A 22,425-nucleotide genomic window follows, 5' to 3' on the forward strand; every position below is an offset into this window, starting at 1 on the left:
GGAATCCTCATGCATAGAATATAATATATATGTGTTGTTGTTTTTTTTGGCGCAAAATTCTTTTCAATATGCAAGATCACCAACTAGCCCAGCAGTTAACTCTTCTATAGAATATACCCAACGCTGCAATGATACCACTGCCCAATGTGCGGCGTACCGGACACCTTAGCGCACCTGATCTTCGAATGTCTGGCATCTAGACAAAGACGCATTGCCTTCTCCGAGAGACTGTTGTAACGCCAGACAAGAAAGCGAAGACCTCAAAGAAACGTGGGAGGCCAAGCTCGTCTCCGAGGACCTGGAACAACAACGACGCCTCGTCGCCAGGGCCAAGGAAGCAGCGAAGGCCAGAGGGTTCCTGGAATGAGGAGACCTCCCACCGAGAGTGGAACCGGGGCTTTGGAACCGGGGCTTGGGCTTGGAACCCCGGGATACTGTTTCGAAAATAAAAGTTTATTCCTCCTCCTCCTTCTGTCGAAACTATATGCACGCACTGCTATCATGAACTCGCTCCTGGCAGACCTTTCCTACTCTTTATTTTGCAATCCAACTGACGAAGTTATTGAATTACAATCATGGCGCCATGTAAGCACAACACTGATATAACCCACATCCAGTGGGTTATATCAGGGTTATTAAGGTGAGGGCTATGGGGGCTGCAGCCCCGGGCCCCCAACTTTCAGGGGCCCTGCTCAACCCTTTGAAAAAGAAAGGTTGCTAAACATGCTTGCTGCCCACGTTGTGCATACGTACATTGTAATGTACTTGTAACTTGAAGATTGAATGCCTAATAAAATGTTTCTTGTTTTGAAGAACATGCCCTTCTGTTATTTTTTTTTTTTTTTGGTCCGTGCTGCATGCCGATGCGGCACTTAAGACTAATTGTGAATTTGTGATGGACTGACGCTTTAAACATACCGACGCGTACGTCAGATAATAACCGTTAAATAATACTAGAAATCATGCCAAGAAATTAGTTTCCCAAACGCAAAGATTATGTATATTTTTTCACTAATCAGCGAACGTAACATGCGGGCTTCCAAAAATTCAGCGCCTTAAAGGGTCACTAAAGGCAAATACTAAGTCGACGTGGACTGTTTAAATACCTTTCCAGAAACCTCGCAACACTTGTTTCGCGCCAAGAAAAGACTTAGTTTACGAGAAAATTGTATCTGAAGGGTCTGAATACCTTTTACGAAATTCAAATCTTGAGCTGTGTTTGCTCAACCCGCGCTTTCATGAGTCCTCTATCGTGGAAAGCTTGTATAAGCACATAAAATAAGTCAGATGTTATTTTGTGTGTGTGTGTGTGTGTGTGTGTGTGTGTGTGTGTGTGTGTGTGTGTGTGTGTGTGTGTGTGTGCGTGTGTGTGTGTGCGTGTGCGTGTGCGTGTGCGTGTGCGTGTGTGTGTGTGTGTGTGCATTTGCGCGCGCGCGCGCGCAAATGTACGAGTTGTCTTTTTTATAGTAAGTGTGCTATTAACACGAGTAGTATATGCACTCACATATTCACTCACATGCACTCGCGGCGGCAGCATTTTGATGGAGGCGAAATGCAAAAGCGGCCGTGCCCTGTGCATTGGGGGCACGTTAAAGACCCCCAGGTGGTCACAACTAATTTGGAGTCCTCCACTACGGCGTGCCTCATAATCAGATCGTGGTTTTGGTACGTAAAACTCCAGAATTCATCCACGATATCAATACGGTAACTACGGCCGGGAGCCCGCCAGTGTTAGACAACTGCTAGAGCGATGAAGACTGCGCACGGAAAATGAGTCAAGAGCACCGCCCATCTATAGTTTGCCGTAAAACCTTTCTTCCCGCGTACCAGACCCGCATTCCTTAGGACTCCATTGTCGGACGGTACCTAGCACATATGCCACCAAGCTTTCTAGTGTATCTACACTAAGTTACATTATTTCAAATAAAAAGTTCGCTTCATTGCATGTTTTCCCTGCCTTTTCATCACTAACCTTGCAGCCGTCTCATATAGTTTCCACCGCAAATTAATTTGCGTGAAGCCTCGGGCCATATATCGCGCGGGGTACATATTGTTGATAATCGCTTCACCTTCTTGCTTTCATCTGAAGCAGGCGATTTCGACCCGACGACAAGGTGAATGCTCCGGCAGTCACGCGTAAACGAAACACCGAAGGTCATCGCTCCGTGAAATGACACAACGATATTGCTTGTAATCGCCTCAAGTTATTCGTCGAGGCACGAAAGCACGACTTTCTCGACTGCTCTAGCGCACAGCAGGAAGAGCTCGCGAGGGATGTCACTTCACACGGCTTCTCCAGAGCACCGCTTAAGAGGCAGTTTCCTGAACAAACAAAAAGTAACTTAGAACCTGCTGTTTATACGACAAAGGCACAACAGGTAAGGAAGTGCTTCCCAGAGACGTGCGCAACTCCGCGCGTGTACCCTGTGTACCTCAAAGGGCCGTTCACTCGGTGGCCACGTGGCCTGCCCGATATGCGCGTTGTGGGCGCGATGAAGCCCCGCTGCGAATGCACGCTTCTTTCTAGCTCCGGGGAGGTCAACCTGGAGCCGGGGCGCACCATACCGCCGTGCGGGCTCAACGCGGTCGCCCCCAACCTCTCGCTCACTGCACATTGAGGACAACGGGCCGCTCTGCTACGCAATGCTTTGTGCTCTGTGGTGTTAAGAGGCAAACTGTGCCACGGCAACCCGCGTCGTGCGAAAAATACGATGACGCAGATCAATCGCATTTCGACAAGCACTGGAGAGCAAACTGAAGGGACGTCAAAGGGATGCAGTGAATTAACGTGAATGAAATGTGGCAAAAATTAGACAAGCAATGTTGTCCAGTGGAAAGGAGAAAAAAAAAGAACCACGCAGATGGAATATATAACACATGTTAACGGCGAAATTGAAAAGCGTCGCAAAACGCGCGCGCACGCACAGAAAAAGAAAGTCAGAAGCGCGCATGTCTGCTTGCTCTCAGTGACAAGCCTGCTTCCTGCTGCGTCACGTCATGTCGAGCCTCCGCGTATTGTTAGAAAACCGTGCGAGGAGCTGGATAAACCCTGCTATCGCCTTCAATGCTTCGCCATCGGGCGAAATTTCGCCCGATGGCGAAGCATTGAAGGCCAGTTAAAGAATGGACAGTTAACTGCAAATTCTTTAGACGCTATCCATTTTTCCATCATATATATTTTCTTTTTGTTCCTTTTTTTTTTTACTACAACACATTCGCGCGAAATTATCACGGCCAGGGAGCACAAGCAACCAGCTGACAATAAATTACTGCACGTGAAAGAACATACATCGCATGGCGCGCACTTATTTAGTATTGACGCACTCCGAGTTCTCCGAGGGGGTCCCAAGGTCGCCGAAAATAGCTGCTGTGATCGGCTGTGACGACGTGTGCTATACCACAGCGCGCACACGGACCTTGCGCCCGTGAAGCCGGCCTACGACCCCGTTGCGACCACTTTGTCCCGCCGACAGAAAAGGCCCTGGCGTTATTGTGCTGGCAGCCAAGTGTCGCAAAGTGGCCAGTCGGTTGCACAGCGGTGTCGCGCGCACGAGAACAACGGCCTCGCCCGAGCGCGTACTAGGAGAAGGGATTTCGTTCGTGGTCGCAGCCCACTCGCTTGGCCCGCGCACTCAAGCGGCACCTCCTGCATGTCTAGGAGATGTTGACTCAAGGCGCACTGCAAAAGAGCCGCGCAGCCGCTTGCGCGTGCCGACACACTTATCGCGAACGCGGAGAGTACACGTAAAGCTCTGATACGATAAGAGACCTGTCAGAAGACCGCTTCCCATGGGCTCGGTACCGCAGGGTGCAGGCATCCACGAAGCCATAGCCTGCGGGATCGCTTCGTAATATACGCGAGTCGACGAATCGAGACTTCGACGCAAGGTTGAAAATTGTGGCGTCTCTCTCTCTCTCTCTCTCTCTCTCTCTCTCTCTCTCTCTCTCTCAGGAAATTCGAAAAGGGTCAGTGAAACCAAGCTTACCAGGCAGTTAAGACAACGATTGGATCGCAGCTGCGAGCCAACATGAGCTCCGATGCAATATAGAGCCTTGGCGAGGTCAACGTTTCTTGCTGCCCAAGAATTTTTTGCCCTTATTCGCGTCCATTACACGCCGTGGTGGCGCAGTGGCGTTGCGCTGCTAAGCCCGAGGGCGCGGGATCAAAACCCGGCCACGGCGGCAGCACTTCGATGGGTGCGAAATGCAAAAACGCTCGTGTACCGTGCATTCTGTACACGGTAAAGAACCCCAGGTGGTCAAAATTAATCCGGAGTCCCACGGTTTGCCTCAGTCATATGTATCGTGGTTTTTGCACGTAAAGTCCCGGACTTACTTTGTTCTTTATTTGCGTCCATTCTGCCTGTATATAGGCAGAATATGGCTGCGACGAAAAAGAGAAACGGCCGGGTAGTAGTGGGAGTACGTACAGGGGTCAGGGGTGCCCTGGCCCGAGTCCATTGCAGTCTTCGCGTTGCGTTGGATGGACTCAGGAAGTTCGCAGATAGCAACGCGGCGTTGTATCTGCCTTGTCCTATATTTTTTTTTTTTTATTCGCTGGAATTCTCTACCCGCGCCATGCTACAAATAGTCTAATTCTATCAGTGCTCAAATATCAAATGTATTTTTCTCTTAATTCATACATAGTCACAACGCCGTATGGCGTTATGCCTCTGCTATATAAACTTATTTTCCAAAAACTGTGTATTTCTATGTACTGGATGCAACTAGAGTTTCCAGAGCGGAATTTGCAGTCTACAGCACGTTTCAGCGTCGACAAAAATTGTGAATCTGCACATATATATTCAAAGAGGAAAAGAAACGGCAAGCTGAACTCGAAAACTTGTCAACCAAAAGATGTCGTGGAAAGTGTAATCTCGGAAGAAAATAAAAACCAAAAGTACGCCGAATTTTCCGTAAATAACGATAACACCGAAAACGCTGAACCATAATTATCAGGGACATCACAGTGGATGGCCACGTAGAGTTCTATGACGTGCACGTAAATCAATAAGCACACGAGCGTTTTTGCATTTCGCCTCCATCAAAATGTAGTCGGGAACCGAACCCGAGAGCCTTTGCTCAGAATAGAACGCGATACAGCCACCTATAAACGTTAGAGCCATCGCGGCTGGTTCGACGCAAGGTCTAGGGAAGGCCCGTCGAGGTACGAGGAGGACTCGGGCAACGGCCCCACTGACCCAGTCAGAGCCTCTACAGGGCATGATAATAGAGCAAGAGAAAAAATAAGATTCTAAAGAGAACTTAAGCTCTACTTTTCAAAGTAGCACTTTCCCGCGCAAGTATGCCGTACGCTGTCCAGGCTAGATGAATATTTGTATACGTGTCATACATATGTACTATACCTTCGCATCAAAACCGAACGTAAGTGTATATAGCAGTGTTTATATATGCACGCTTTTCTGTATACGATCGAAGTAATTTTTGGTAGATTTAGCGCGTTATTGAAATTCAGTTGGCACACAAACGCAAACCACCGGCCTTTACAAATCTCTCTACAAAGTTCGGATGTAGTGAATTATATGTACCCATATGAAGCGTTTGCAATGTTTTTGGTACATTTCTGGCAGTGGAAAGAACCAGACTTCCCGAAGCTTCGCTCTATTTTATGCATCAGTTGCTCGGCTTTGCATACACCTGCACACAAATTTCTCTGTGCGGCGAAGGCGAAAGCCGATGGCGGCGCGGCCGCTATAAGTGACAATCAAAGAAGAGCCAGTAGCGCGCGCAGCACTCCGTCGCATGACGAGGGCGCCGGTGAGAATGCGCAGAAGGACGCCGGCGACGATGATGAATCGTCACCAAACACAGCCGGCAACGCAGCCTTACCCCAAACGCGCTGCCAGAAGCCGTTGATGAATCGTCACAAACAGAACCGAAAACTGAATCGTCAGCAAATACAACCAGCAACGCAGCCTAGCAGATTGACCGAACGCGTGGCCAGGCAGCGGCGATGAATCGTCACTAAATACAGCCGGCAACAAAGCCCTACCAGGTTGTCCCACGGCCGCTGGATTTTTTATCCCGCGGCCGTGGTTGTCCGAACGCGCGGCCAGACGCCGGCGATGAATCGTCACAAAATAAAGGTGGCAATGCATACCAGGTTGTCGGAACTCCCGGCCCGACGCCGGCGAAGAATCGTCACAAATAGAACCGACAACTGAATCGTCAGCAAATACAACCAGCAACGCAGCCTACCAGATTGTCCGAACGCGCAGCCAGGCACCGGCGATGAATCGCCCCTAATTACAGAAGGCAACGTAGCCCTACTAGGTTGTCCGAACGCGCGGCCAGACGCCGGCGATGAATCGTCACTAAATACAGCCGGCAACGCAGCCCTACCATCCTGGTGTTAACAGCGCAAAACGTAGACGGGACATGAGACGAGAAGACGACACCACAAGCGCTGTGGTGTCGCTTGTGGTGTCGTCTTCCCGTCTTGTGTCCCGTCTACGTTTTGCGCTGTTAACACCAGGATGGAAAAGCAACAAGCCCAAGCTGCTATTCTAGGGAAACCCTACCAGGCTGTCCGAACGCTCGGCCAGATTTGAACGAAAAAACCAGTCAAAAACACAAAGGACAAGAGGAGAGGTTCACACCACAACGACTGGGCTATCAACCTTCAGAAGAACGTCAACCCCTTCAGACAGACATCGCTGTTTTTCATCCTTGTGTGCTTTATCAGCCACAAGGATTGACTGGTTTTTTCGTTCAAGTATGTACCAACTGGCCCAGATTTCAACCCTTCTGCGCGGCCAGACACCGGCGTCGGTCAGGCAGGTGCAGTATGCGCAGGAATATAAGTACTAAGTAGTATTTAAAAATGCTCTAGTATACAGCGAAGGAGTTTCACCGGTCATACCAGATGATTTTGCTGTAGCAGATAGCACAATTGCAGTAGTTGATCTGGTACACTCGAAGAGGCGGACATGCATGAGAAACCAACATGCATAATTGACTAATTAACAAAAATCACTAATTATGTTTGTAACGAATTACGTTACTGCACTTATCGCAATTTACAAATTGTAGCCGTGAAACTGAAAGGCATAACCACTTGTTAAGAATTCTGTGGACGACACTATTTTTCGAGATATGCGGCATCAAACGTGCAGTAAAAATGCACTGTTGCTCCACATCTTTTTAACACAACACCGTTCTACGCATTGAAGCACGAAAGTAACTGGACTGGCAATGTATTACTTTGCAAAGTTCGGGAATTCATATTTCGAAACTGGTGTTATCCTGAGAAGTGATTCCCACTGAATACGCCTGGCGATCTCCCTGTGTATAATTTGTAAATTGCAATATGTGGCGTACCTAGTTAAAAACTTATTTATTAATTTTTAATTAGTAAATTATGCATATCGATTTCTCGTGCAAGTAATGCCCGCCTCATCGAATACGTACATCAGCTCAAGGACTAGAATTGTTCCATCTGACTCAGACGATTCTTAAAAATTATTTAAAGTGTTCGCAAAAACACCTGGTATATGACGTCTTTGCATATTCTTGGGTAGATTTCAGGCAGTGGAAAAAACAGCATGATCACTCCCTTATACAGCTTCGCTCTCTTTGGTGTATGAGTTGCTCGGATCGGCATACATCTGCGAAGGTCTTCTATTGTTTGAGGTTTGTTTGAGCTTTGTGTTTTAACCTGCGCGCGTGCGGGACAATGGAATGAAGTCTAACTGAGGCTGCGACCACCGGCGACAACCCAGACGCAGAGCAGCTGTGGCGTGCACAAAGGAGCCGCAGCTTCGTGCATGGCGACGCTGCTGCTTTGTGATAGTGACGGCATTCAAGTCAGAGGTTGCGCCCGCGATAGCCTCGTCTCAGTGCACGCCTGCTCGATGCTGAGTCTGCTGCACGGAACGCAGCATGAGTCTCTCAAGAGGCCGACAGCTTTAAAAAAAAAAATGTACCTTGAAATTTTCCATTGTGTTCTCGCAATTCCAGAGGGCTGGTCGCAATGCGGGCTCTCATTCCTTACATATATAATATATCGCACAAGCACTCTCATGTACAAGGCTTTTTGGCACCAAATAGGCTTGCAAGGTTGCGCAAGTTCACCCACTTCTCAAATTCCACTGACAAACAAACAAAAAAAGAAGAAGGAAACGCACGTTGAACAGAACACTTTCTCACAAGCTGTGGTGAACAAACTGGGAAGAACTCACGATCTCTCGCTCTCTCTCCCTCTTTCTCTCTCTTATATCTATTTCGCAGCGAAATGTGAGCCTATTACAAAATAGAACTGCGAATGAACCTGTGAGAAAACAATATACTTAGATGTTTCGGCTTTTAACCCCGCTGCAGCTTTCAAAACGTTCACTGAAAGCTTTATTTATTTATTTTTGAGGCATTTTCATTAATCGGTAGGCAAAGATACGATAAAGGCAAGAAGCACCAAGAGAAATAGCAAAAAGGTGGCTCCGTATGACCTATAACACGAAGGCAAAGTTGCAGAAAATAAATACCGACATAGACAAAACGGTGTGCCGTACGTCTCCAGCGTTTATGAACTTAATGGCACTTTTCGCTTCAGCAAAGTGTTCATTAGGCTGTCTAGCTGCGCCACAACGTTAAATAAATGAAACGTGAAACGCTGCGCTTTGTTCTGCTTGCTTTACTCTTTGAGCTCTAATAGGGATGAATAAAGGTATATACTGCTACAGTGGACGCCTACTCACTAGCCCCTGTTACCACACTTTTTCAAGCTACTGGCACACATGGAGGAAGCGCATATGTACCTGTTAGCGAATCAGAAGCCATGCACACTCGAACGAATCATCCATAGTCATTGTAGGCACACTGGACTGTTGTAGAGTTTCGGCAAGAGGGACTCCTGAAGTCCCCGTAGCAAGGAATTATTCTACATATGAGCTGAAGATTGTGCTAGGATTAAAAATTAATGTTACCACACCCGTCATCACCTCACGCATCATCCGATTAGCGGCACACAGTGCATTAAGTAAATAAGTATATGCTGTGCCATGGCAGACGTTCCACTCAATAAAGTGGAGCTCGCCGACCTCCACTATAATTTAGAAATCAGTGGCCGGTGGAGCCACGAGAAAAATAAAAAAAAATTTTTTGCACAATATTCGTTCAGGAGCCAGCTCTGTCGCAATTCGCGAGGCTTGTTAATTTGCTTCCGCGAGGCAAGTTCGAACCACAGTGACATCAAACATTTGCCGTCGGCTGGCAACTGCCACTGGACGGAATGGTCAGACTGCAGCCAAACAGGGCAGCTGTATCGCGTTGCATCGACATTCGAATGGACAGCATTGTAAAAGCTATCTCGCCGTTCGACTCCCACGCATCTCCATTTGAAGCAAACACGCCCCACCAGCTGCCAACATCTGCGGCAAGGAGAAGGCATCCGTCGGCGGCAATCGCCGACGGCCTTGGGTGTCTGCGGCGCGTGGCCTCTCGCGCCGCTGCTTAACGCCCCCGCACCACCAGGCCCAACTCGACTCTGGCATCACGGCGCTGCCAGATTCGCGAAATGGTGGCCGGAGACAGCGAATCGCAACACGGAAATGGCCGTTACCGAACCCCCATGCGTCGCATAAACTGAATCAGACGCGACCTCCCTCCCAGCTCTGTCTCTTTCTTTTTCTTTTTTTTTTATATGTAAGATGAAGACAAAAAACCGTCAGTTGAGCCACGTATCACAAATGCTATACGTGCAGAATGTCCGTACACCTAGCTCTGCAACCTCACGGGCTCGTCGACCGACACGGCGGTCACGGAGCGCCCCTGCAAATAGTGAGGGTAAGCTCTTGAGCGCATAGAATCCTATGCGCGCATAGCATCCATGGAGTTCCGAGCGCCGTTGGCTTTGATCCACACATGCGCAGATGGAACGCTTTAGCTGAGTTCGACACCTCATATGCTACCTATCCTATGCTACGTTGAAACACTACATTCACAACGAGCTATTTTGAGGTTACAATAACAATTTTGTTTGCTTGTTTGGTGTTAAAGAGAACAAGGGGTCAACCGGCTGTCTCCTTGCACGATGTCCTCGATCCACAAGCTAGGAGTTCTTTCACGTGCATCTAACCGCAAGTAAACGACCGCTTCATCGAAATGTGGCAGACGAATTCGGTACCGCCGCCACCCGCGAGCATGCGCTCCCCAGCACAGCGACATGACCACGACGGCAACTATTTTGTCTACAGACTCTACGAACTTCTGAAGACTCCGAAGTTTTCCGGAGGGAGAGTTTTGTCAGCAGAGTTTTGTCACTCACATCATTTGAGATTCCTTTTGACTTGCCTCTAACTATTCGCCTAAAATTTTATTGTGGTTGATAGCGCACTGCATCATTGTTGACGCGGACGAGCACGGATTCTAATTCATAATTTCCCTTTATTTCTTCAAATCCTGACGATAGGATGAAAAGCGCATTAGAAGCATTTGCAGCGGCTGCGTCACCGTATTTTCCAACTTCAACGTTGCTTTAAATTTTCACTGTAAACACCATGCACAAACACAATAGATTTAAATATATACACAGGACAAAATTTATTATATTTTTTGAAATAGGAGGAGGTAGCCAAGTAACAATTATTTCTAAAGGTATGGTTAGCCTATGCCTAGAGAATGAATATGTTGCTGTATGTTCCCCTCGCTTCAAATTGCTTTGCGTGCTTCTTTTTCAGCCTGAAAAAAACATGCAGCTTCACTGACCCCTTCGGCAGAGTCTTTTATCAATGGCGCAAGAAATGCACGTGAATGATGTGTGTTTCAGTATTCCTTCTCTTTCCAGTAAGCAATGCTAACTCATGAAAAAAATAAGAGAAACTCTTCCAATAAGTTAAAAGATTTGTTAGGGATGGAAACATCGTCCCCTGCATGCAGAGGTCATAAATATATGCAGGGTGTCCCAATTAACTATGATTCACCAAGATTTTAAAAAAGTGCAATTACATTACTTAAAGAAAGCCTAGTGCATAGTGTTTCCAGTACAGTGTACTGGGCACCAGTAATCTTTTCGTTACTGAGAGTTATCTAGGCAATTGTAATTATCTAACTCGAGAGGTACCGTCCTAAATATAAAATTGTCAATGAGGCATTTGTAGGCACAGCCAGGGGACACCTAACCGCGGTATTTTCAGCGGCGTACTAATTACGTACATATTTTTTCCGATCGATAAATAAACCCCGCGAAATATGAAAAATACCACGTGGCTGCGCTCCCACCAGCATCTAGAGCAGCGCCCTATATATATATATATATATATATATATATATATATATATATATATATATATATATATATATATATATATATATATGGTTCAGAAAGCTGGTCGCCACCCTCCCCCGGGAAAATGAAAACTTTCCGCCGCCTATTGCTGACACTGTACTACGTGCAAACCAACAGGTTGTGTCACCCGCGAAAGAGAGCGCGTGCTTGCGTGCGTGCGCGCGCGTCATTTTGCGCCGACGCTAAATTCAGCATCATGCGCGGGGAGACCACGTGTGTCCGTATTTTATTGCGATAGCAATTATATGGACACTCCAGGCGCATTATTGCCGTCGCCACGATGTTCCGTTTAAAATCCAAGGGTGATAACACCGTTTCCGCGTGTCGTATGCTGCATGTGCGAGTGAAAGCACGCGACGGAAGCCGACGATTGCGGTTCAGTCCGGCGCGCGCGAAGGAAGAAAGCGGAGAGCAAACGCGCCGTCTTCCGTCGCCCGAAAGGCCGTGGAGGGATGAGAGGGAGGGGGGGGGGGCGTTGTGCTCCTGCAGCAACTGCGCATTTCGCGACCGGGCGCAAGGGGAACTGACGATCGTGGCTCAATCTCGCGCGCGAGAGGGAGGAAAGTGAGGAGGCAACGCAGCAGGAAGGGAGGAGGGAGGGGGGGGGGCTTCGACTCCTCCAAGTGCGTACTTTGCACGGCTGCGCGCGGTCGCCCACGCCTTATCTTGAAAGTGATCTGCAGAAGGCATACTTTTGTGCGCGCTGTTCTCGACAACCCTAAGGTCACTTCGCTTGCTGCTGCTGCCGCGCTTGCTCACACCAGCGTTGAGACAGCGAGTGTCTGCGCTCGAGTGTGATGTGTTATTCATATAGGACGTGTTCTGTGACGATCACCTCGGCGATACTATCGCCGAAAGTGATCGTCCCAGAAAACGCCCCCTATTTGCTTGTGCGCCCTCACACCATGCTTGTTAATTCAGTTAGTAAGCGAATGTTTCCAAGTTTATACGGCCGATAAAACTACTAACCTTACTTAGTATAGCTGTCTACTAATTTGCTATCGCAATCGATGCTTCGTATTTCAGGCGAAACTGCGACTTTTTCTTTCTATTGTTTTCGCTAAGCCTGCTCCATATGCTGTAACTGGAGCGAAAGAAGTCGCACGCGTCGCAAAGCGAATTTAAGACTATTCTGCTCGCGGCAATGCTACAACGCGCTATGTCCTTCTGAGAACCGAAGACAGCCGAGGGGTATAATCGCTTTTGAAGTCGGTTTTATTCTTAGCGATCGATATGTTTACGAACAGGGGGTAATCAAATACATGCGGAATGCAGCAGCTCCACGTACGCTGAGAAAAGTAACCGTCTCCCGATGTTCACTTTCGTAAAAGCCGCTTTTCTTGACCAGCGCCACCACCAGGGATGGATATTGCTGGGACTCGGGGTAGCGTTTAGGCAAGGAATCCTTCGGGCACAGGGGTTAGCAGGTCCGGGAGTAGGAGTGAAAGATGAGGGGTTTACTTTAGATTATTTACATGTTGAAACAAGTAGTCAGATTCTATAGTCAGGACACACATGTCTGCAGACGTCAGGGCACTTCTCGAGAGGTCATTTTTAAGCAGTTCTTCTTTCCTAGTTGCCTATCACCACGTAAATTCGATTACCTTGTTGCGGCCAATCAGAGGGGTCGCACTGTTCACAGAACTCGGCCTCTGATATCCAACCTTCGAAGCAAGGACAAGGCAATCTAGAAACAAGTGTTCACGTTCACACTCCTTCCACGAAAGTCGTCGACCTGGTTTCTTGCTCTCCGTGACGGTCATCTTGTCAGGGTCAGGAGACTGGTCTTCGCGCTCGTTATCGCTTACACGGAGGGTGGCAGATGTCACTTCTAAGTGAACTTCTTTGTTTGCGCGTCACAGTCGGTGTCGGGCCCCGTCGCCAGGTAGGCGGGCGCTGATGAAGGGGGATGCCTCGGGGGAAGCACCCAAAGAATGCGCACTGCCGATTTGGGGCACAGCAATATTTACATAGTCACTGCAATCTGAACTATATTGTAATGTACAGGGGTCGCAAGAGCATATGGGACACGCGTTATTTGTTGGGTTGTTTCGCTGAATTTATCTTTCCTTTATACCGGTGTCAGAAGGTCACTTTCGATCGCGATCGAGCCCGATCCGGATCTAAATTTTCGACTTCCGATTGGTTCCGTCCCGCAGTTTGTGCAAAAGGAGCCAATCACGAGACCCGGATAGGGCTCGATCGCGATCAAAAGTGCGCCGTGTGACACCCGTATTACTCAAAGCACGAACACGTGGTTTGGACACCCGAAAGATCAAAAAGATGCTTACTGAAAAAGTTTGCGCTGAGACACAAGGACAATGCCGAGAAAAGACAGGGACGAGCGCTTGCTTGGGACGAGGCATTGTCCTCGTGTCTCCGCGCAAACTTTTTCAGTATGCATTTCAACCAACTAGCCCAACATAACTGCTCTCCTAAGATCAAAAAGACTTGCCCAAAATGGGGCTTCGCCGGGAGCTCGAAAAAGCGTGCTCCAGGCGGCTGCACTTAATTTCCTATTCCTTCTAACCTAATATTATATATATATATATATGGGGGGGGGGGAGGTTTTACGTGCCAAAACCACGGTATAATTACGAAGCACATCGTAGCGGGGGACTCCGGACTAATTTTGATTACCTGGGGTTCCTTAACGTGCCCCAATGCGCGGTACCAAGAGCGTTTCTGCATTTCGCCCCCATCGAAACGCGGCCGCCGCGGACGGTTATTGAATACTCGAGCTCGGGATTAGGAGCGCAACGCCATAGCCACTAAGCCGACACGGCGGGTACTCCTCATCTTGCTATATATTCAGGCGAACTAGTATCTGTAACCGACTTGTTTGTCTTGCATAAAGCATTGCTGATGTCCTTCGATGTTCCTTTACAGGCACCGCAGCGAAACGCTCCACATTAATTTTGACTACCTGAGAGTTCTTGGACGCGCACCTGAATCTATTACATACGTACGTACACGAGCATTTTTTTTTTTTGCATTCTGCTTTCCCAATCTGCTTCCCTAACAAAATACGCAGCAGCCACGATCCGTAATCGAACCGGCGGGCTCGTTCTCGTGCAGCAGCATCGCCGTTGGGCCACCGCGGCGGCGGGCGGCGCGAGACACGAGCGCGACCACAGCGCAACGTAGTAGCGCTTGTTATACGCGCTCTCTACAAACGGCGGCCTTTTACTCCCCATCCCACTACGTTCTCGAGGCAACGACAACCACGAGATTTCTGGAATGCGGAAACTGCGAAAAAAAAAAATACTTTGGTTGTCTAGCAAAGATCCCGATTACGTCTAGATAACCCGATCCGAATACATTTGGTAACTGTTCGAAAGCAAACTACATATGGTTTATATGCAACACAAAAGCTATGTTCGGGTCATGCGCCCAAAAAGGAAACAGGGTGTGCTGGTGAAATTTGTGGTGGACTACTTAAAGCCAGGTGGCTGTTGCCTATACGCTTCGAGAACAGCCCATAGGACGTTCATCACTATTTGCATAGTACACACACAAATGCACTTGCGGTGACTGCAATTTTATTGAGGACAACCTCGTGAAGGTCAGTGAACATGAGGGTGAGCGCGAGATGGCGAAGGCTATTCAGAAACTTTTGTAGAGGACTACATTTTCACTTGCTGTGAACTTTAACTTGCTTTCACTTTCACTTGCTGTGCTATGACATCATACAGCTACATGTCAGGATTATTCCACAGTGTGCTGTCAGTTTCATAAAGTGTGGAACAATGTGTTTCCCACTTTATGAAACTGACATCACACTGTGCTAAAAATTATGTTTGATATACAAAAAGAAATATTACACAAGAAAGGCAGCCTCTGCCAACAATAAGTGCTGTCATGGATAGAAATTCCACACACCTGTGATACATTTTAGTGCATTGGAATGTGATATCATTAAATTCAATAATTATTGCATTTAATCACGATTGGCAGAGGTGTAAAACAAGATATTTTTTTATCTTTTCATGATAAAGGAAAACTGCTTTTCCAGAAATAACTATATATGTTGTATGCGGTGTGAAGAGAGCACTAGCTTTATATTAATGTGCACTTATTTCTTTCCATTACCACTTTCTATATTGAGTAAAAGTGCTGAAATAGACATACACAAAGGAAAGGTGCACTTTGCATTACTGTAAAGCCCCACAAAGACACTGCCTACAAAAAAACGAAAAAAAAAGAAAACGAAAAAAAAAGGGAAAAAAGAAAGTTGATGCCAGATGCCATCAGAAATGGATGCTAGCTGAGGTGACAGGTTTAACAAAAAAAAAACTAGAACAAATAACAAAATCTATGCACTTGAATCACATATATGCTGATTATATGTAGCACCATGCAGAGGCATCAATTTTTAACAACCAAGCCATTCGAACACACAATGTGCAGTATATAAACAAACCACTCGGTTAAAATAGCTACACTGATTCATAATTTCAGGCACCTCTACATATTGACTCGGTGCTTCATTTATAAGCATCTGGCCATATTACTAATACCATTGGCCATATAGAGTTTCCAACAATATTACTAGAGGGAACTTGGCAGTGCAATCGTTCAACCACCATGGGAATGATGGGTAGTACATGGATTTGTCTGAGCTTCATGCTTGTGGATTCATACGTTCTTGTGGCTTTATTACGCTTTATCTGGCTCCATTGTACTAAATTTCATAGCGATATATATTTTTCGAAGGGCAGAAGACTCTGCGAACGCACACAATTGCAACTGATTGCAGGGGTTCAGCCTGTGGAGGTGGCCAGATCAAAACGCATCAAGCGTCTCATCGCGCTGGCTTGCCCACGAGAAATTCATAAGGGCGTTCTATGCCAGTTGCTATGCATGCGTCCACGGTGAAATCGTTTCAATATCGGGCTCAATCGTCACTTACAGCGCGTACGTAGACCGAGGACAAAAAAGAACGACGTAGACAAGCGCTGACTTCCAACTGATTTTTATTTTCAGAAACAAACGTATATACCCTGAAACACCAAGACAAAAGCGCCCTCCACAAGCAGCAACCCGACATGAGAATGCATTCAGAATTTGTTGCCTAAGATGAACGAGAGCGCATGTGCGACCTCAGGAAAACCAGTTCTTTGTCTGTTAGTGCGATTGATGGCTTACTAACCGAGTCGCCATCGGCAATCGCTGCTGCTTCAATGATAATTCTGGTACTTTCATTGGAATGCCTAGCTAAGATAGTCGTCTCCTCAAAAATTTCGCCGAATGGAATGGAGATGTTTTCCTTCAAAAAAGTGGGATATGTATAGGGTCATGTATCGCCCCCTTGTTGAGCGATTTATTTTTGGCTTATCTAGACAGGAACGTCATGTCACGGATGGGCAACACAAAAATCAAAAAAGCCTTTCGCTATGTCGATGATTTTTTGGTTCTGTTTAATTGTGAGGAGAGCTGTGTAGCGGCCTCTGTTCGTCAAGTGTTAGACCTGTTCGAAGAATGCTTATCTCCCCTCACACTCACTCATGAGCTTCACGATAATGGGTCACTTAGGTTTTTAGATTTGAAGTTATCTTTTACCCGGCAACATGTTTGCTGGATGTACGAGCCGCGAGTTAACAAGCTTCTGTTATCCTATGCATCTGCCCATTCAAAAATCGTTAAGAGAGGTATCGTGCAGGCTTGCTTGCATAATGCTCTAACGAAATCATGTTATCATTTGATAGAACCCAGTTTCAGTACGCAGATAGCTCGGTTAAGGACTGCAGGGTACCCGAGCAACCTTCTGGTCTCAGTTTCGGAAAGCCTGCGTAATAAGTTTAGTACCGTTCCTCACAGCTTTGAGTCTCAGGTACATGAACGAAGTAAAAAAACAGCTGTTATCCCGTACATCCATGGAATATCCCACAAACTTAAGAAAATAGGACAAAGAGCAGGTATCGACGTTGTTTTCTCTGCTCCAAAAAAACTTGCCCAGCTTTGTGTCAGAACCAATCCTGCTGCTAAGAAACGTAGTATTTGCAGCATTAATCATAGGAAGAAGTTTACAGGTTGTTCGAAAGGTGTAGTGTATAAGATACCCCTGAAATGCGGCAGGTCTTATATAGGACAGACTGGTAGATGTCTTAACGTTAGGCTACAAGAACACAGCAATAAAGTGCGCAAAGGGCGGGAAGGCTTCCTAGGTGTTCACTGCGCACAATGCGGCTGTGTCCCAATTTTTGAGGAGACGACTATCTTAGCTAGGCATTCCAATGAAAGTACCAGAATTATCATTGAAGCAGCAGCGATCGCCGATGGCGACTCGGTTAGTAAGCCATCAATCGCACTAACAGACAAAGAACTGGTTTTCCTGAGGTCGCACATGCGCTCTCGTTCATCTTAGGCAACAAATTCTGAATGCATTCTCATGTCGGGTTGCTGCTTGTGGGGGGCGCTTTTGTCTTGGTGTTTCAGGGTATATACGTTTGTTTCTGAAAATAAAAATCAGTTGGAAGTCAGCGCTTGTCTACGTCGTTCTTTTTTGTCCTCCGTCTATGTACGCGCTGTAAGTGACGATTGAACCATGGAATACCAACTAGCCCGTACTCAAACCTTGCTTCAATATCGGGCGTCTGTGCTAGACGTCCTGTGTTCGAATCCTGCCATCGGACAATTTTAACAATGTTTATTTAATAATTTATTACACAGTACTTCGTTAAAAATGACGAGTTTACAAAGTCACAAAGCCGTTTGATGCAGAAGGACGAAGTTTGGGCAAATCCATGTACTATATACCCATCATTCCCATGGAGGAAGGAAAGATAGCAGGGAGCTTCGCACAACGCGATTAAAGCCGGTGTCGTCCATACACGTGACCAGATATACAGGCTGAGAAGCCGAGCAGCTGCCGGCCGAGCGTGCATCTACTAAAAGCCACTCGTGGAATAAAGAACCAACTACCGGGCACCAAACGTCTCGGCAAATCTCGATTCTCGCTCCGTGATCTCGACGCAAGAGGTCACGTGTCAATTGGGCCGACTAGAGTTACTGTATGTGCTACCGCAGGTAGCACATACAGTAACTCTAGGGCCGACACTGAGCAAAGGGACTGGCGTCACGGAGCGTTCGCTTTCCAATGCTGGCTGCTTGACGTAATGCTCTCGCCTATCTTTTTCCTTCGCCCACGATCATTCTCATGCTGACTAGAGTTACTGTATATGCTACCGTAGGTAGCATATACACTACATATACATATACATTACATATATACATATTACATACATATTACACATATACATTACATATACATATACATAGCATATACATTACTGAACCGCTGCGCCGCTTGCAGCTCCCATAGACACTAGCGCCAGAGTTCCATCTAGTAATTACTGTGTGAAACTCTTGTCACTGGCTATTCTGACGGGGAGACGGTTCTCGGCGCACACTTGAGGTCGAGAGAAGGGGGTGGGAGGGGAAATCAAACAAACAAAAAATGCCAATAACCAACCGCAAGTCACTTGATTCAACGCGCACGTGATGTTTGAAGGCGCGGGTGTTTTAAAATAAAGGAATGCGCAGAACGGATTGCAGTTAGCGTGGAGAGGCAACACAGTTGGCGAGGGCAGACGTTACTGTAGATGCACTGGGTTATATCTGTGTGGTGTTTACACGGCACCATGATTGTACCTCAATAACTTGGCCAATTCTATTGCAAAATTAAAAAGTAAGAAAGGTGCGCCCGGCACAAGTTCACTGCAGTGCGTCCATCTCTATAGTTTCGACAGAAAACAAGGATTTCTATTTCAGCTTATAATGGGAAAATGAATTTACAACGGCACATATATCGCCTCTGCACATTTAACTCATCGACTGCATTGTGAACTGTTCTGACGTCTTACTTGTTCCGTTAGCGAAAGCTAAATCATTGTACGTCGTGGAATTAGCGCAATCTACGGCGAGGTTAATACTAGCCAGGTTCCCAATTAACAGCGTGTAGAGACATCTAAATGAAGCTTGAGAACCATCTGTATGCTTAACTTTATATAAAACTTTATATAATGTACCGATGGCCAGGATCCTCGTAAAATCAACGCAGAATAGCTTTTGACCGGAGGAGCAATGCCTCATCGAACCAGATGTCGGGGTGATCGTCGTGGCAAGGGTCGAGTCAAGGACTGCATGAATACGAGACTGACTGGTATCTCAGTGGCGAGGAGACATGGTTTACCTGCTGGCAAAGCGATTGCGTCGGACGCTCGAAAGGTAGCATTCGGCAAAGATTACAACCAGATAAGAGACAGGCCGGAAGAGTTTCCACCAAACTTTAGCCCATTCTACACAGATTGTGCTCTCGGCACATTCTGTGCCGAGAGCATTCTGTGCACATTGCACATTGTGCACAATGTACATTGCACAGTGCACATTGCACAGTGCACATTGCACAGTGCACACTGCACAGTGCACATTGCACATTCTGTACACACGCTCTCGGCACAGGTCGAGTTCCCATTGGCCGTCCAGTTTTCAGGCGTTCATCCTTTCATGCGCGCTCCTCCACACATATGTGCGAAAATTCTACCGATGAATTACAACGGTCAGTTTAAACCGCGTCAACGACATGGCTATAGGCACGGAGCGTCGTTCGTCCCAGCGTACGAACATTGTGAGGAAGATGAGATAGCGCGGAAATATTTTTTAAAAAATCAAGGAAAGAAAACGGGCAGTGGATAGGATACCTGGAGAATGAGGAAACTCGACTCAATTTATTTGAGCAAGGACTTGCGGTAATCAACGTGTCCAATGTGTGGACACATAGCGAGACTGAAAAAAAAATGAGTACAATTAAGGGCAAGAGTCTAATACGGGTGTCACACGGCGATCGAGCCAGGTTAGCTAATCTAATTGTCGTGCCGCGCCGTTCCGGCACCAATATACGTCAATCGCTGTCATTTTGCATGTCATATGGAGACCACAGAGCTCAGAAAACTCAGACCACAGAACTCAGAGAACCTCACAAACTCGCTTGCGTATAACTGAGTTATCAACCATGATATCAATTCGCCGCTTGAGAAGCCACTTTGCCTCAAAGTCCAGGCACTCGTGCTCCAGATTTGACGTCGCACATGGTTGGCTGGAACGCCAACCACGTCGAGTGTCAGCTGTTCTGGTCGCTATTTTATTAGCTGGTTTGGTTGGGTCTACCGTTGAGTCTGCTGCAGCATTTTTTTTTTCGTAATTGAACATTTCTAATTTTAATGTGCTTCACCGCATATGCAACTGCACTGCGGCGAAACTTAATTTACGCAGTGATGCTTCCGGTGCAAAGACTAAAAATTATGGGGATTTACGTTTTACGTTACGATTTACTTTCTGATTATGATGCACGCCGTAGTGGAGGGCTCTGGAAATTTTGACCACCTGGGGTTCTTTAACGTGCACCTAAATATAAGTACACGGGTGCTTTCGCATTTCGCCTCCAACGAAATGCGGCCGCCGCGGCCGGGATTCGATCCCGCGACCTCGTGCTCAGCAGCCCAACACCACAGCCACTGAGCAACGACGGCGGTTTCCGGTGCAATGACTGCTCATGCGTCTGAGTCTAGTGAACATCTCCTCAGGACATTCTTATTCGCGCAGTCAATCATGTTAATAAAGCGATAAAATTTATCCGGTGTTTAAAATCTAATTATGCAACTTTAAAAAGCAGAACTATGCAACGCTCGTTAGACTGTGTTTGTGTAATGGCTGCAACGATTAAATTAAGATTAAATATATCAAACAAAATGATTTTTAAGTTGTGACAGAAGTCGGCTGTTTGCGTGTCTTTCGAATGTGCAGACAAACATTAATGGTGACTGGGATGCAGCTATACCTTTGGCAAAAAGAAAGTGAAACTCCAATTCGGGGAAAAGAAATGTTGCATAGCCAGAATGCACATCAAAATCGTAGAAATGCTTCCGGCCAGACTTCAAGGCAAGTGCCGAGCATGTCAAGATTAACATAAAGCAAGTGGAGCAAGCATTTCGCTTTCGCAATGAGCACTAATAAAGTTATGCGGTCTGCAGTTCTTAGTCGCTATATAACAACAAAAATTCCATTCATCTAGAAACGTGAGCTGATGCAATTTCAATGCTGTTCTGCATAAACTGTCAATTCTTGCACAAAAATACTAACATAATAGAATAATTAGAAGTAACATGTTTGTAATGTTACTCTGTGAATTATTAATTTGCATCGTCACATATCAGTAAGAACATGTAGGTGCGAAAACGGGATAATCAAGAAGGACTGCCGAAACGTGCGCATGGTTCAGACACACTGGTTAAATATACGGAACACCAGATAAACCTTATCACTTCATTAACATGACTGACTGCGCGAATAGGAATGCCCTAACCAGATGTTAACTTGACTTGGTGGCATGAACAGGCTTTGCACCTGCAGCATCACTGCACGAAAGGAAACATACAAGTATACCTGTGCACTACGAACATTCGTATCCACTGTTCAGGCACACGCACGCACGGAAAGGGGCTATTGTGTAGCGACCAAAAAGTCAGATGCACACCCAGCCAACACTACGCGCTTAATCTTAAAAAGAAGTTAAATGGTGCCGACTGCCGACGAAGCCTCAAACACGTGTCAAACGAGCTGCCGCGATATTTCGACTAAGACCATGTAAGATTGTCGTCCCATCCGGCGTTTTTTTTTTTTTTCTCCCCTCTCCACCTTCTCTCTTGATGAACTTGTTGTTGGGCGAGTTGGTGCATATTAGCAAACATGTTTTAACTGCGCGTATAAACGCTCACAGATCGTTTATTCACGCAGTTCAAAAGTGCGCCGAAAACAGTCTCCCACTATAGTGCAGCAAATACTTTGCACAGTTGTGCAACAGCCAACTATCATATTTAAGTTGCACACAAGAAATACACACAGCAGTTATCTAACATTTAAATCTAGTACGTTAACAAAATTTGTTGCTAGCCTAGTTGGTTCACGCTTGACAAATGAATATTGGTAAGCGCAATTCTAAGACGAGACAGCATTAGACACAGACGCACAGGACAGTCGCTAACTCGCAACTAAATTTTATTCTGAAAACATCGCCTACTTAAGTACACAGCAGACCAGGATAGCGCAAGCGCACTGCCCATCAA

The 22,425-nt window shown here is 46.6% G+C and overlaps 1 protein-coding gene across 2 annotated transcripts in view; it reads right to left on the reverse strand.

Moving 5' to 3' along the window:
* Positions 1–22,425, reverse strand: part of Zip99C (Zinc transporter Zip99C) — a 48,909-nt gene that overhangs the window by 24,188 nt on the left and 2,296 nt on the right. The window lies entirely within an intron of this gene.

This window comes from Dermacentor variabilis, unplaced genomic scaffold, assembly GCF_050947875.1.
Source record: "Dermacentor variabilis isolate Ectoservices unplaced genomic scaffold, ASM5094787v1 scaffold_12, whole genome shotgun sequence".
Taxonomy (NCBI): domain Eukaryota; kingdom Metazoa; phylum Arthropoda; class Arachnida; order Ixodida; family Ixodidae; genus Dermacentor; species Dermacentor variabilis.